The following is a 12,595-nucleotide window of genomic DNA, read 5'->3' on the forward strand; positions in this document are numbered from 1 at the left end:
GAAAGGTGTTTTTCTGATTTATACAAAAGTTCGAGGCAAGTAGGGCCCTGAATCAGAACACATTTATATAGAAAAAGATGAGAATTAAGCCAACAAGAAGGGTTGTTAGAATTCTTTACTTCAAATTCAGTTCATTTAGAAGGCAATTAATCAGAATACAATTCAATTTATATTTAAGGACAAAAAGACAATCAGTAAATTCTGCATATAATAGGTGTCCCATCAGATAACATTATGAACACAGAAATTTCAGGTGCTATGCCTAATTTTCAAGAAAATTTAGAATTAATTAGAAAGCAAGTCTACACAGCTTCAGGTATCAAGAAATTTAGGAAAAGAGGAATTTTCCCCCCACCTGTATTTCACAGGTGACTGAGAGACCTAGTTCAAAAGATTCTAGATCATTAGAAGAACTTGCCCAAGGATATTTCCATTTTTTCCCAGCTCTATAATCTCAGTAAGAGTGACTACTCTCTACTCAATACTTCCTCGAATTATATCAACAGTGGAAAAGTGAATCTAGTCATAAAGGAGTAATGGTTTAAAATATTTTAGCTTGGGTGGGGTTTGACTGAACTGAAGCTTGACTAATAGAAATCTGAAGTCAAAATTGAGTGCAAAATTATAAATCAGTACAGCAAGGAGGGCTCCACATTACCAAGAATGAGAGTATCAGAACAGATAAAATAAGGTAATTTGCATGTTGAACACAGCAATAAATAACTGCAACAGAAGAGCAGCCATCGTGCATTTTCTCCAAAATTCTATAAAATCCCTATTTTTCAGTTATATTTCCAATCGATTCCTTGTATCACATGGAAGAGATTGCAGGTATTTCTCAAAGAACTGCAATAGCTCTCATTTTTTAAAATCACATTAACCAAAAATTAATCTCTGGCTTCAGTTGTTCAATGAAACCTCTCCATAATGTCCCTCAAGCCAAACCTACTCTCTTTTCCTTTTCAGTCTTGACATTGTTCTGACCACCTTTTCATCTTGGATGCTCTTGATTTCAAAGTTTCTGTGCTTGTTTCACCACCCTCATACTTCTTTTATTTCTCCTTTTGTTCACGCTTTCCTGGACTCTTCTAATTCTCTGCCTTATATTCTATCTACATGCGTGTATTTTTTGCATGTACTTCCCAAGCATCTTTATCTGTGTTGACATTTCTCCAGGTTTCTTTTTTGAACTTTTTCCCCATCCCCACATTGCTGGTTATGTCACTGTATTGGTTTGCTTGACTGGCCAACAATCAATTTACTGTCCATCCTGTATTTTTTTCAGATATTTCCAAATCCACTGTTGGCATCTTTTCATTCTACAGTTGCAGAGCTTCCAGCTTGCTGCCTTTAGCAACCTCCTTGCCAGTTTCCTTGTCTTTAGTCTATCTTCATCTGAAATCAGCATTCACACACAAGAAATATCATTTTCTTCATTTTGCATGACCTCTTTTGTAGTAATTTCCAGTAACACGTCACATCAAATTTAAGTATCTTCTCAAGAGATTCTGGTCTTTCCATTGCCCTCTTCCTTCTAATCTCATTGCCCTCTGCTCTCTGTAAGGAATTATATATCCTGATTCACCCAGGCTAGTCCTGATTATGCCTGTTGTTCCTGAGCAGTTATTAATTGTGCCTTCTTACTCTCAAAAGTGTCCTGTTTGGATATTAAATTATAGGGTTATCCTCTCTATATGGGACCTTGGCCATGACTGTGCCTGCTGCACAAATCTCCTTTGCAATTCTCTGTATTTGAGTTGTCCTCATGCTTGTAAGTAATGACACACACCATTCCTTGTGAATTTTTTTCTCATGTTCTCATTATCGTGACCCTCATGTCTAGCAAACTGTGTTCAAGATCCATGTGGTAAAACCTTCCATTCTCTCTCCTGGTCACCAAATTCTCTCCAGAAACTCTAATATATTTCATCTCATTCATCAAGGCTGCACCCCACACATCAGTGAGAGCCTGGAAGTTCTACTTTCTCTTCTTAATAATGTGGCCATGTAGAACCAGAGTCCTTTTTTTTTTTTTTTTTGGCACCACCTAATGGTACAAACATTCAGGAGCCATCTTTGATCCATGTCTTAATTTGTAATGTTACCTGGTATATTTCTGTATAAAATAATGTAGATCTGAGCTCTTTTATTTCATTTCCTCAGAAAAAGAGTCCTGCACCATCTCCAGTTAAAGGGTATCCCAGCTATAAAGAATTAAAAAAATAAAATTGCGCTTTTGCCATTTGGAGTAAATAAAGGATGTTAAAGTTTTTCCTTATACAGGTGGTCCCTGACTTACTGTAGTTTGACTTTACAGTGCTGTGAATATGATTTGCATTCAGTAGAAGCCATACTTTGAATTTTGACTTTTTCCTGGACTAGTGAGATGCAGTAGATACTCTCTTGTGACACTGGGCGGGGCAGTGAGCCGTAGCTCCCAGTCAGCTGCATGATCATGACAGTAAACAATCTATACACTTACAACCGTTCTGTACCCATAGAACCATTCTGTTTTTTACTTTCAGTTCAGCATTCGATAAGTTACATGAGATATCTAACACTTTATTATAAAATAGACTTTGTATTCGATGATTTTGCCCAACTGGAGGCTAATTATTATAAGTGTTCTGAGCACATTTAAGGTAGGTTAGGCTAAGCTATGATGTTCAGTTAATTAGATGTATTAAATGCATTTTTGACTTAACAATATTTTCAGTTTAGATGATTTTATCAGGATATAACCCCTTCATAAGTCAAGAAAGATCCATACAAAACTTAGAGATTTTGGCACCCTTAGTTTTTGCATTTCGGTTGAAAGTCAAACATGATCTGGAATTGTTTTTGCCTCCCTCTTGGGTTCTTAACTGTAAAAAATAGTGAGGTTGCCAAGTATTCAGTTAGAATCATGCAGATTTATCATTATCTATGAAGTGTTCCAATGGAATTCGGGACAAATGTTAGTCAGCATTAGAGAGGGACAGATGACTGAAATCTACAATTTCTGTCTCTTGTTCCTAAAGGAATTCTGTTGGGCCTTATCAGAGTGGCTGGAAGAAAACAGCTGGGGATTGAGCACAGTGAACTCTTTCCCCCACATCCTTCAATAAGCACTAGTTGGGGAAAAGGAATGTAAACATTCTTATGGTAAAAAGAGTTCAAAAAGAAGCCCTAAATCCTTAAAATTCATAAACCAGTAAACCAAAACATAAAACTGCACAACTATTTGCATGGCTGATAAGAAGGAAAAGAATTTCAGATATCTTTTTGAAGAAAGGAACAATAAAACAGTAGATAAAAAACTAAAACCATATTAAATACTATACAATAGAAAAGATATAGAAGGCACCAAATGAAAGTAAACATAAGCTCCTACTGACAGAGAGTGCCTTTAAGAGGGATAATTCAAGTTGTTGACTTCCTTTACTTCCAGATCCCTTGTCTAAAACTTCTGCATTTTCCCCTGATTTTCTTTAAAGCTTATCTTGGACCTTTCACCTTTCCCTGTTCATCAGGGCATTTCAGAAAGCTTCATTTTCTGAGTTACTCACTCCTTACATGCTGCAGCTATGGCTACATGCGTTTCAGTTGTTAGCACTGGCACTGAACTCTCAGCATCCCACCTCTGGGTTTGTTTGATCGTTTTCTAATAAAGTTATCCTTCACTTCACTAAGGTGATACTACTGATTAGCCATCAATGTTAGGTACTTCTGGCTGTTTTCTGGAAGTGATGATGGATTTACATTGCCCACTCATATTTTTCCAATGTGGTTCCCTGGGCATTAGTTTAAGTGATTTTCCAGGGCTGGGGGTGCAGCCTAGGGTCATGGAATAGAATGGTTGTTCTTAAATTTTGTTGTATTTAAAATCATATAAGGAACTTTTAAAAAATCTTGATATCCCAGTCATATCACTTCCCAATTAAATTCAAATTTCTGAGTGAGGGAACTTGGAATCAGGTTTATGGTTCTTGTTTCAGCTATGTTCATGAGGGGTATGGGACTGTAGTTTTGTTTTCCTGTAAAGTCTTTCTTTTTAAAAACCTCTTTATTAGATATGATTAATATACAATAAGTTTTGACATATGTATATACTAGTGAAACCATCACCACAATTAAGATAAAGGACACATCCATATGTTTTCCTCATGCCCCTTTGTAAACTGTTCCTTCTGCCCTTCTCTGACATTCCCAGGCAACCACCAATCTGCCTTTTGTTACTGCAGATTAGTCTGCATTTTCTATAATTCTGTGGAAATGGAATCATACAATATATACTGTTTGGTCTGGCTTATTCTACCAGAGAGAGGTTGCATGTATCAGTGGTTCTTTTTTATTGCTAAGTAGTATTCCACTGTATGGAAAAACCAAAATTTGCTTATCAGCTCATTTCTTGATGGACATCTGAATAGGAGCTATTACAAATAAAGCTACTATGAACATTCATGTACAAGTTTTTATATAGGTATAGGCTTTCATTTTTCTTGTATAAATATCTATGATTGGATCATATGATAAGTAGATGTTTAAATTAAGAATCTGACAAATTGTTTTCCAAAGTGGCTGTATCATTTTACAACATCAACATCAGCAGAAATGAGATATATTTAACATAACATACCTACTAATATTAGGCACTGAGAAGGGCAGACCACTTCTGTAGTATTCTGGCAAAAATGAAAAACCTTAATCTAATAATCATTTTAAAAATGCTCCCAATTGAGGAACATTCTACAAATCAACTGACCAGTACTCTTAAAAAATGTTAAGGTCATGAAAGACAAGGGAAGGATGGGAACCATCACAAAATGGGGAGACTGAGGAGATAGGACAGCTAAATGCAATGTGGGATCCTGGATTGTGATACTGGAACAAAAAAAAGGACATTCCTGCAAAACTGGTAAAATCTGAATCACCTTGTAGTTTGGTTAAGAGTTTTGTACCAACGTTCATTCCTTAGTTTTGATAAGTATACTACAGTTTTGTAAGATGCTAACATTAGGGGAGGCAGTTCCAATTTGCAACTTCTATGTAAGTTTAAATTTATTTTAAAATAAAAGGTGTTTTAAAAGCTATGGATGCCTGAGTCCCATTACAGACCAATTATATTGCTATTTCTGGGGTTAGGACTTAGACTTTTTAGAGATCTTCAATGTGCCTCAATCTTTAGATTGAGAACCACTGATTTGGGTTACCAAAACAGTACTGGAAGGTTTGAAAACTCCTGGTAATCAACATTCCTTTAACTAAGCAGTATGTACTTATACATTTTTTAAGACTTCAGAAACAGTTCCTTTACAAGAAAAAGAAAGAATAAAATCATCAAATGTTTGTTAAGCATCTTCTATGTTCTAACTGTGGGGGATGGAAGGATGACTAAAGCTCCATTCCTGTCACTGAGAAAGTTTATGGTTTAATAGGAGAGAGAGACAAGTGAACAAAGACATTTACAACCTATTAGATGTGAACCATATACAGGCAAGTGGGACAGGAAGGATGGAGTATGAGATTCCTTGTGGATGGAAAGTGAGTTTTAGAAATGCCTCAACCCTTAAATTAGAAGTTCCGTTGGAAAGATGGTGAATTCCTCTTACTAAGAGCTTCTGGTCTGCCTGGGAAAAAGATAATGCAAAGCAAGATAACTTCAGAGCAGTGGAAAAACAATGACAGCCAAGTACCTTGTGCGTTGCGTAAGGGGTAGAGAAGCTCTTAATTGACCTTTATATTATCAGGAGCCCAGCAGTTCATTATTTTATAGTTAATAGAATGGAGCTCTTTTTGGAAAATTTGTTTGAATGGGTGGTGTCAAAATGCTAATTAAGCCATGTCTTAGAACCAAATTCATTTGTTGAGTTATTCATAGAAATGGCTCAGTTTCAGTGAAAGTGTCAAACCCATTAAAAAATGTTTAAATTCCATTTAGATCATCCAGGTGAAAATTAGCCAATGTATCTGTGGACTCCCCTCACTCCCTGCCTCCCCCAAATCAAACCAGAACCAAAACTGTTTGCCTTACACTGAATAATTCAATCTTGTATTTTCAAATGCCTTACATTTCAGCAAGGATTTTTCAAGGGTAATGTAATTGCAGGAGTTTTCTTTTGCATGGTGGGCAGTTACTGTACAGGGAGAGAGAGGGATTGTTTCATTATAATAGATGGATTGAAATGTGGCAGTTTTAGACATGTCCTCAAATTCTTTGACATTTTTCCCATGGGGAGGTGGGATCTATATCCTCTCCTATGGAATCTGGGCTATCTGTAGTAGCTAGCTTGGAAGCAACAGATTGCAATGGAAGCAATGCTGGGTTACTTCTGAAGCTTGTTTAAAAAAGAGCCATGAAGTTCCTCCAGTTTTTCTTGGGATGCTCACTCCACGGAGGTAGCTGTGAGGAAGTCTAGCCCTGAGACTGCCTTGTGGGAGCGGCTGTGTGCTGGCACTCTGGCCAGCCCTGGCTCAGTGCCCAGCAGCAGTCAGCTTCAACTGCCGGCCCGGTAAGGAAGACGTCTCAGATGGCCAGTCCGGTAGAGCCTTCAGTTGACTCGGGCCCCAGCCCACATCTCACTGCCATCTCCTAAGAGACCTCAATTGAGAACTGCCCAGCCAAGCCCTTCCTACATCCCTGATCCACAAAATACTGCCCCAAATAAAATAGTTATTTTAGGCACTAAGTTTTGTAATAATTTGTGATGTGGAAAGTGTAACTAAGAGTATCAGAAAATTTATATGAAGTCATCTCTGATTTCTTCATTCATTTATATATTTCTGGAATAATTTGTAGTTAGGATCACACACAGTTCACAAAAATTGATTTACTGTGTTGTCCAGTTTTTGTCTAATTTTAATTGTGTACTCTAGATTTTGCATGCATTTATCAAAAGTCAGTCACTGATGAATTGTATTCTTAGTGGAGAGAGTTCCTGGTTTACTCTTAGCAGGGCAGCTGCTTCCAGGGAGGAGACAGGTTTCAAGGGGCAGGAGACCTAGGCCCCAATTTTTCTGGCTCCAGCCACCTGTTTCAGCTGAACTAAAATAGCCTGCATGCAGAGATTTTGGAAGTAGTCATTAGGAAAGAAAATAAACTATACTCATTTTTGAAAACTCAATTTTATGGAGAGGAAAAAAAAATTGAAGGCCCAATTTAGGGTCTAGTTATGGAAGCAATTTGCAAATGATTTAGGATTTCTTAGTGGAGAATTTTATATCCGAATGGTAAAACATTTGCTGATTGCAGCAAGAATATGAAGCCGTGTTGAGAAAGGAGCTTGGTGAGGGCTGATTTCATGAAGCTGCATTGTTGAAAATGATATAGTCTAAGTCCCTATGTGTATATGGCATATAAACCTTCTGTTCTCAGGCCATATGTCCTCCCAGCAAGGCATGGGATATAGTGCTGCATAGAAAATCAGATGAATTCACTGTTGTATGAGAATGTCTCTATAACCAAGTTATTATAACTCCTATCCCCTGTGAATTTAGAAATTGTACTAATTTTCTAAACTTACAAACTCCTATCTTTATTATTTGTCCTTTTTTTTCTTTACCCTCATTAAACTAATTAGAAGAAGTATGTTAAAAATGGGAGAATCTGGGAAAAGGGAAGAGGGAAGCTCAACTGTTTACCTGAGAAAGAGAAAAATAACGTGTGAGATATTACTATCAATTAAAGTTTTAGTATATATATCTTAAATGTTTTGAGGAGAATGTAGTTTCTTTTTTTGAGTATTGGGTACTTTTATTTTAATATGAATTAAGTTTATATTATTTATATAACTATAAATAAGTTTGTATAATTTAATTTTTTAATATTCTTGAAGTATAGTTGATTTACAGTGTTTCAGGTGTGCTGCAAAGTGATTCAGTTTTATATACATATAATATATATATTAATTTATTCTCTTTCAGATTCTTTTCCATTATAGGTTATTAAAAGATATTGAATATAGTTCCCTGTGCTATGCAGTAGGCCCTTGTTGGTCATCTATTTTATATATGTTAATCCCAAACTTCTAATTTATCCCTCACTACCTTTCCCCTTTGGTAATCATAAGTTTGTTTTCTCTGTCTTTGAGTCTGTTTCTGTTTTGTAAACAAATTCATTTGCAGCATTTAAAAATTTTTTAAAATTATTTATTTATTGTGGAAAAGACATTTATTACAGAGCTACAAATTAGAGGCAGCAGGTCGGGTGGGGTGGGAGGAGCCAGGTGGTCATGTTTTGGGCGTCTGCTCTTTCTCTCTGTCCTCCTGGGCCTGGATCAAGGGGCTCCTTCACTCAGACCACTTTTGACTGCAGGTAGAAGGAGCCACCCACGGATTTATCGTTCACCTTGAACAGGTGTTCCTAGTTCTTCCGGATTTCCTCGGGGCTCAGCTTGGAGATGCTGAGAATCTGCTGTGCCTCTTGGATAGGTTGGAGGCAGTGGCAGACTGGTGTCCTGTGTGACCCCGGGTGTCAGCTGCTGCCCAGCTAGCTGCAAACTCCTGCTGCAGGGTCCAGGGGAAGGCTCTACCCACCACTTGCATGCCCATCACAATGATCTGGGCCAGGTACTTGACCATGGCGGCCACTCTGCCTCGGGGGCCGGACTCTGGCTTCCTGGCCTCACAGCTCTGGCTGGAGGGCTGCCGGCAGGTCAGAGGTCAAGGGAGGCTGCCCATTTTGCTTTTAGATTTTACGTATAAGTGATATCATGATATTTGTCTTTCTCTGTCTGACTTACTTCACTTAGTATGATAATCTCTAGGTCCAACCGTGTTGCTGCAAATGGCATTATTTCATTCCTTTTTATGGCTGAGTAATATTCCATTATCTACATCTATATCTATCTATCTATCTATACACACACACACATACCACATCTTCTTTATCCAGTCATTTGTGATGGGCATTTAGGTTGTTTCCATGTTTTAGCTATTATAAATAGTGCTGCTGTGAATATTGGAGTGCAAGTATCTTTTGAAATTGGAGCTTTCTCCAGGTATATGCCCAGGAGTGGAATTGCTGGATCATATAGTAACTCTATTTTAAGTTTTTCAAGGAACCTCCATACTGTCCTCCATAGTGGCTGCACCAATGTACATGCACACCAACAGTGTAGGAGGGTTCCCTTTTCTCCTACACCCTCTCTAGCATTATTATCTGTAGACTTTTTGAAGGCCATTTGGATAGATGTGAGGTGATATTTCATTGTAGTTTTGATTTGCACTTCTCTAATAATTAATGATATTGAGCATTTTTTATGTGCTTGTTAGCCATCTGTATGTCTTCTTTGGAGGAATGTCTATTTAGATCTTCTACCCATTTTTGGATTAGGTTTTTTTTTTTTTTTTTGATATCAAGCTGCATGAACTGTTTGTGTATTTTGGAAATTAATCTCTTGAATAGCCAAAGCAATCTTGAGAAAGAAGAATGGAGATGAAGGAATCATGCTCCCTGGTTTCAGACTATAATATAAAGCTACAGTCATCAAAACAGTATGGTACTGGCATGAAAACAGACACATAGATCAATGGAATAGGGTAGATAGTCCAGAAATAAACCCACAAACTTATGGTCAATTAATCTATTACAAAGGAGGCAAGAATATACAATGGAGAAAAGACAGTCTTCAATAAGTGGTGCTGGGAAAATTGGACAGCTACAAAAAATGCAAAAAAAAAAAAATGAAATTAGAACATTCTCTGACACCATATACAAAAACTCAAAACAGATTAAAGACCTAAGTGTAAGACTGGGTACTATAAAACTCCTAGAGAACAATCCAGGCAGAACATTCTTTGACATAAATCACAGCAATATTTTTCTGGATCCATCTCCTAGAGTAATAGAAATAAAAACAAAAATAAACAAATGGGACCTAATTAAACTTAAAAGGTTTTTACTAGCAAAGAAAACCATAAACAAAACAAAAAGACAACCTATGGAATGGGAGAAAATATTTGCAAACAATGTAGCTTCTTTATATTACTAGGTATAATAATCTTTTGGGGGGATACTGTTTCAATTGTTTTGTCTTTTGAATCAGAATTATTAAAGTTATGTAAATGTATGTAAATAAATTTATTGAAAGAACTGGACCTGAGAGGGTATAAATCAAGAAAACGTTTTTTTCCTACTATCTTATAGAGTTCCCTTCCCAAGAACTAGAGAGCTTTTGTAGTTGCTTTCAGGTGTTAGAACAGTTTTTTTTTTTTTTTTCCCAGCTATGAAAAAATTTAATTAAAAAAATTAAGCTGGTACCCAATTTAGAGGGGTATTCTTTTTCCCTAACTGAGGCCTCACCCAGACATGGCTACTGCTTTCCCAGGCGTCAGAGGAAAGGGAGCAAAAACCTGGATGGAGCCCCACCCTGCCCCGACTGTTGTGCACTCATCCAGCTTTCAACCCTCTTTAGGGCAGATGCCCAACACTTGCTTTTTGGCCAGATGCAGTGGTGGGTTCTTGGGGGGGGGGGCCCACTCTGGGGATGCCCACTCTGCAGTTCCCTCACAGGTGAGGCTTCCCCTGGTTCAGTTCCTGGAACCTTCCTTCTCTCCTGCTTTAGAGGTGCACCCCTGTGGTCTCCTCCAGCCTGGGGGCTGCCCTCTCCACTGGGATTCTTTCAAGGCAGCTAGAGCCTGGCTACCTTCTGCAACTTTCTTGTAACCTGAAGGAAAACTCTGGAAGTGCAGGTTACCCCTACTGCTACCTTCTCTCCTCTCTCTCTGTTCTAGTTTCCTCCAGCCAGCCTCCCATCCTCAGACTTCTTTAAGGAGAGGCAGCCATGAGTGTCTCTCTTCTTGTATAGCCCCAAATGCCTGGAGACACTTGTCTACACGTCAGGGTTCCCCAATCTTCTCGAAAGGGCAAGAAGCCAAGATTCTGCAGCTCAGCAAATATCGAGCTGAGGGTGAGGTACAAGGCACATCTGAGAGAAGACAATTACAATCTCTAAAAGAGTTTCCCTCAGGGCCCTTTTCTCCTGGCTTGAAGTGTGTGTATGTGTTTGTCGGTGTGTGTGTATGTGTATAGGAGAGGGAACATCCCAGGAGGAGGTGAGAGAGAATACTAAGCGCTCTCCATTCCTACCAATGCCTTTTGAGAAAAATCTCCTCTATTGCTTCTTCAGCTCCACCGGGCTGGTGTTGGCTGATAGACTTGGTAGTTGAAGAAACCTATTTGACCACCTCTTCGTGAGTCCTTTGGGGATGTGTCTAGATCTTTTTCAAATGGGGAAGGGGATAATAGTTAACTTTGGTCCTTAGATTTGAAGCTTTTAGACTTGAAGGCAAGCTTCTGAAACAGTAGGAAAAGCTTCATTTCATATCTTGCTACATTTGAACTTGGACATAATTAAATAGCAGTAGGTAATGAATAGCACAGTTGGAGGGCAGTTCTTACATTTTTATTTTGGAATTATTTTTACAGAATTCATACTATAATAATCCATACGCTATCTCCTTTCATATGACCCTTTCCCTGTTTAATTCTGTGAGACTCTCATTTCAGTTTATCACCACAAGTATAGTATACGGCCCCTCCCCTTCATTGACTTATACTTTCTTTTTTTCTTAAATTCTTTCCTTCCTCCCTCCCTTTTCCCTTTTCTTCTTCCCTCTTTTCCCTTCTACCCTGATGTGTCCCAACTCTTTTTTTCTCCATTCTCTCTTTTTCTGATATTTTCTTCCAATAACAAGTGAGGTATTTTTTCTATGAAACATAAATTATAAGTAGTTGTAAAAAGAAAAAGCAAATGAGATAATATGGAGCTAAGAACAAACTGGATATAAAAACACATTCCATAAAAGCCCACAGAGTACATACAAAAGGACCATGAATCTGAGACTAATTGGCGTCCCAGCAGCCAAGAAGGAAAAGAACACTGCTTGATCACTTATACAACTTACAGAGTCCACGACATAAAAAGAGACTAATTGGACAGAAAAAAACTTAACTATTGCTTGTAATAAGGACAGCCAGGAATTTCTCCTGAGGGTATAAATTTATAAACAAAAAACTCAACAAACTACCTCTTAGTAGACACAAGAGTGAGTTTTGTGGGGCTCTTTCATGGAGCAACCCTCTGTTCACAGATGGCATCTTGCCAAAGCTGTTTGGTAACAATTTGATGAGTCCCGGTCACTGCTCTGCCTCTTTTTATCTGCTCCAGAGATGAGAGTGACTTACAAAGCTCAGGAGAGGAAGTGAAGGCAAACAGTGTAGGCAGCCTCGTTTGACCAGAGGCCAACACCTAGATTCCCATCTTCATGGAATGTCAGCTGAGAGTCAGACTCCACCCAGAGAGGAAGTGAATACTGTCTAGAAAATTGAGTTTCAGAGAAGATAAATTGCATTTGCATGTTTTCCTGTGCAATCTTTAATCAGCACCAGCACACCAGGGCAGTAAACAATTCCCCGAGTCTAGTTGGCCTTCCTGGGGCATGGAAAGGCCAGGTCCAGCCTAGACTATACCGCTTGCTAACTGCTAATTCTGGACCTGGAAATAGTAGGAATACAAAACTACTGATGCCCGACATTTGAGTCCAAAGAATTTAAATTTAATAAGATCGAGAAGACCAAGAAAAAAAATATGTTTTCTGTGGTAACTGTTAGGCA

The 12,595-nt window shown here is 38.2% G+C and overlaps 1 pseudogene; it reads right to left on the reverse strand.

Annotated features, from left to right (window-relative positions):
• Positions 1–8,208: 8,208 nt before the first annotated feature.
• On the reverse strand, positions 8,209–8,559 carry LOC105077140 (mitochondrial import inner membrane translocase subunit TIM16 pseudogene; annotated as a pseudogene).
• Between the last annotated feature and the right edge of the window lie 4,036 nt (positions 8,560–12,595).

This window comes from Camelus bactrianus, chromosome 8 (genome assembly GCF_048773025.1).
Source record: "Camelus bactrianus isolate YW-2024 breed Bactrian camel chromosome 8, ASM4877302v1, whole genome shotgun sequence".
In the NCBI taxonomy this organism is placed as follows: Eukaryota; Metazoa; Chordata; class Mammalia; order Artiodactyla; family Camelidae; genus Camelus; species Camelus bactrianus.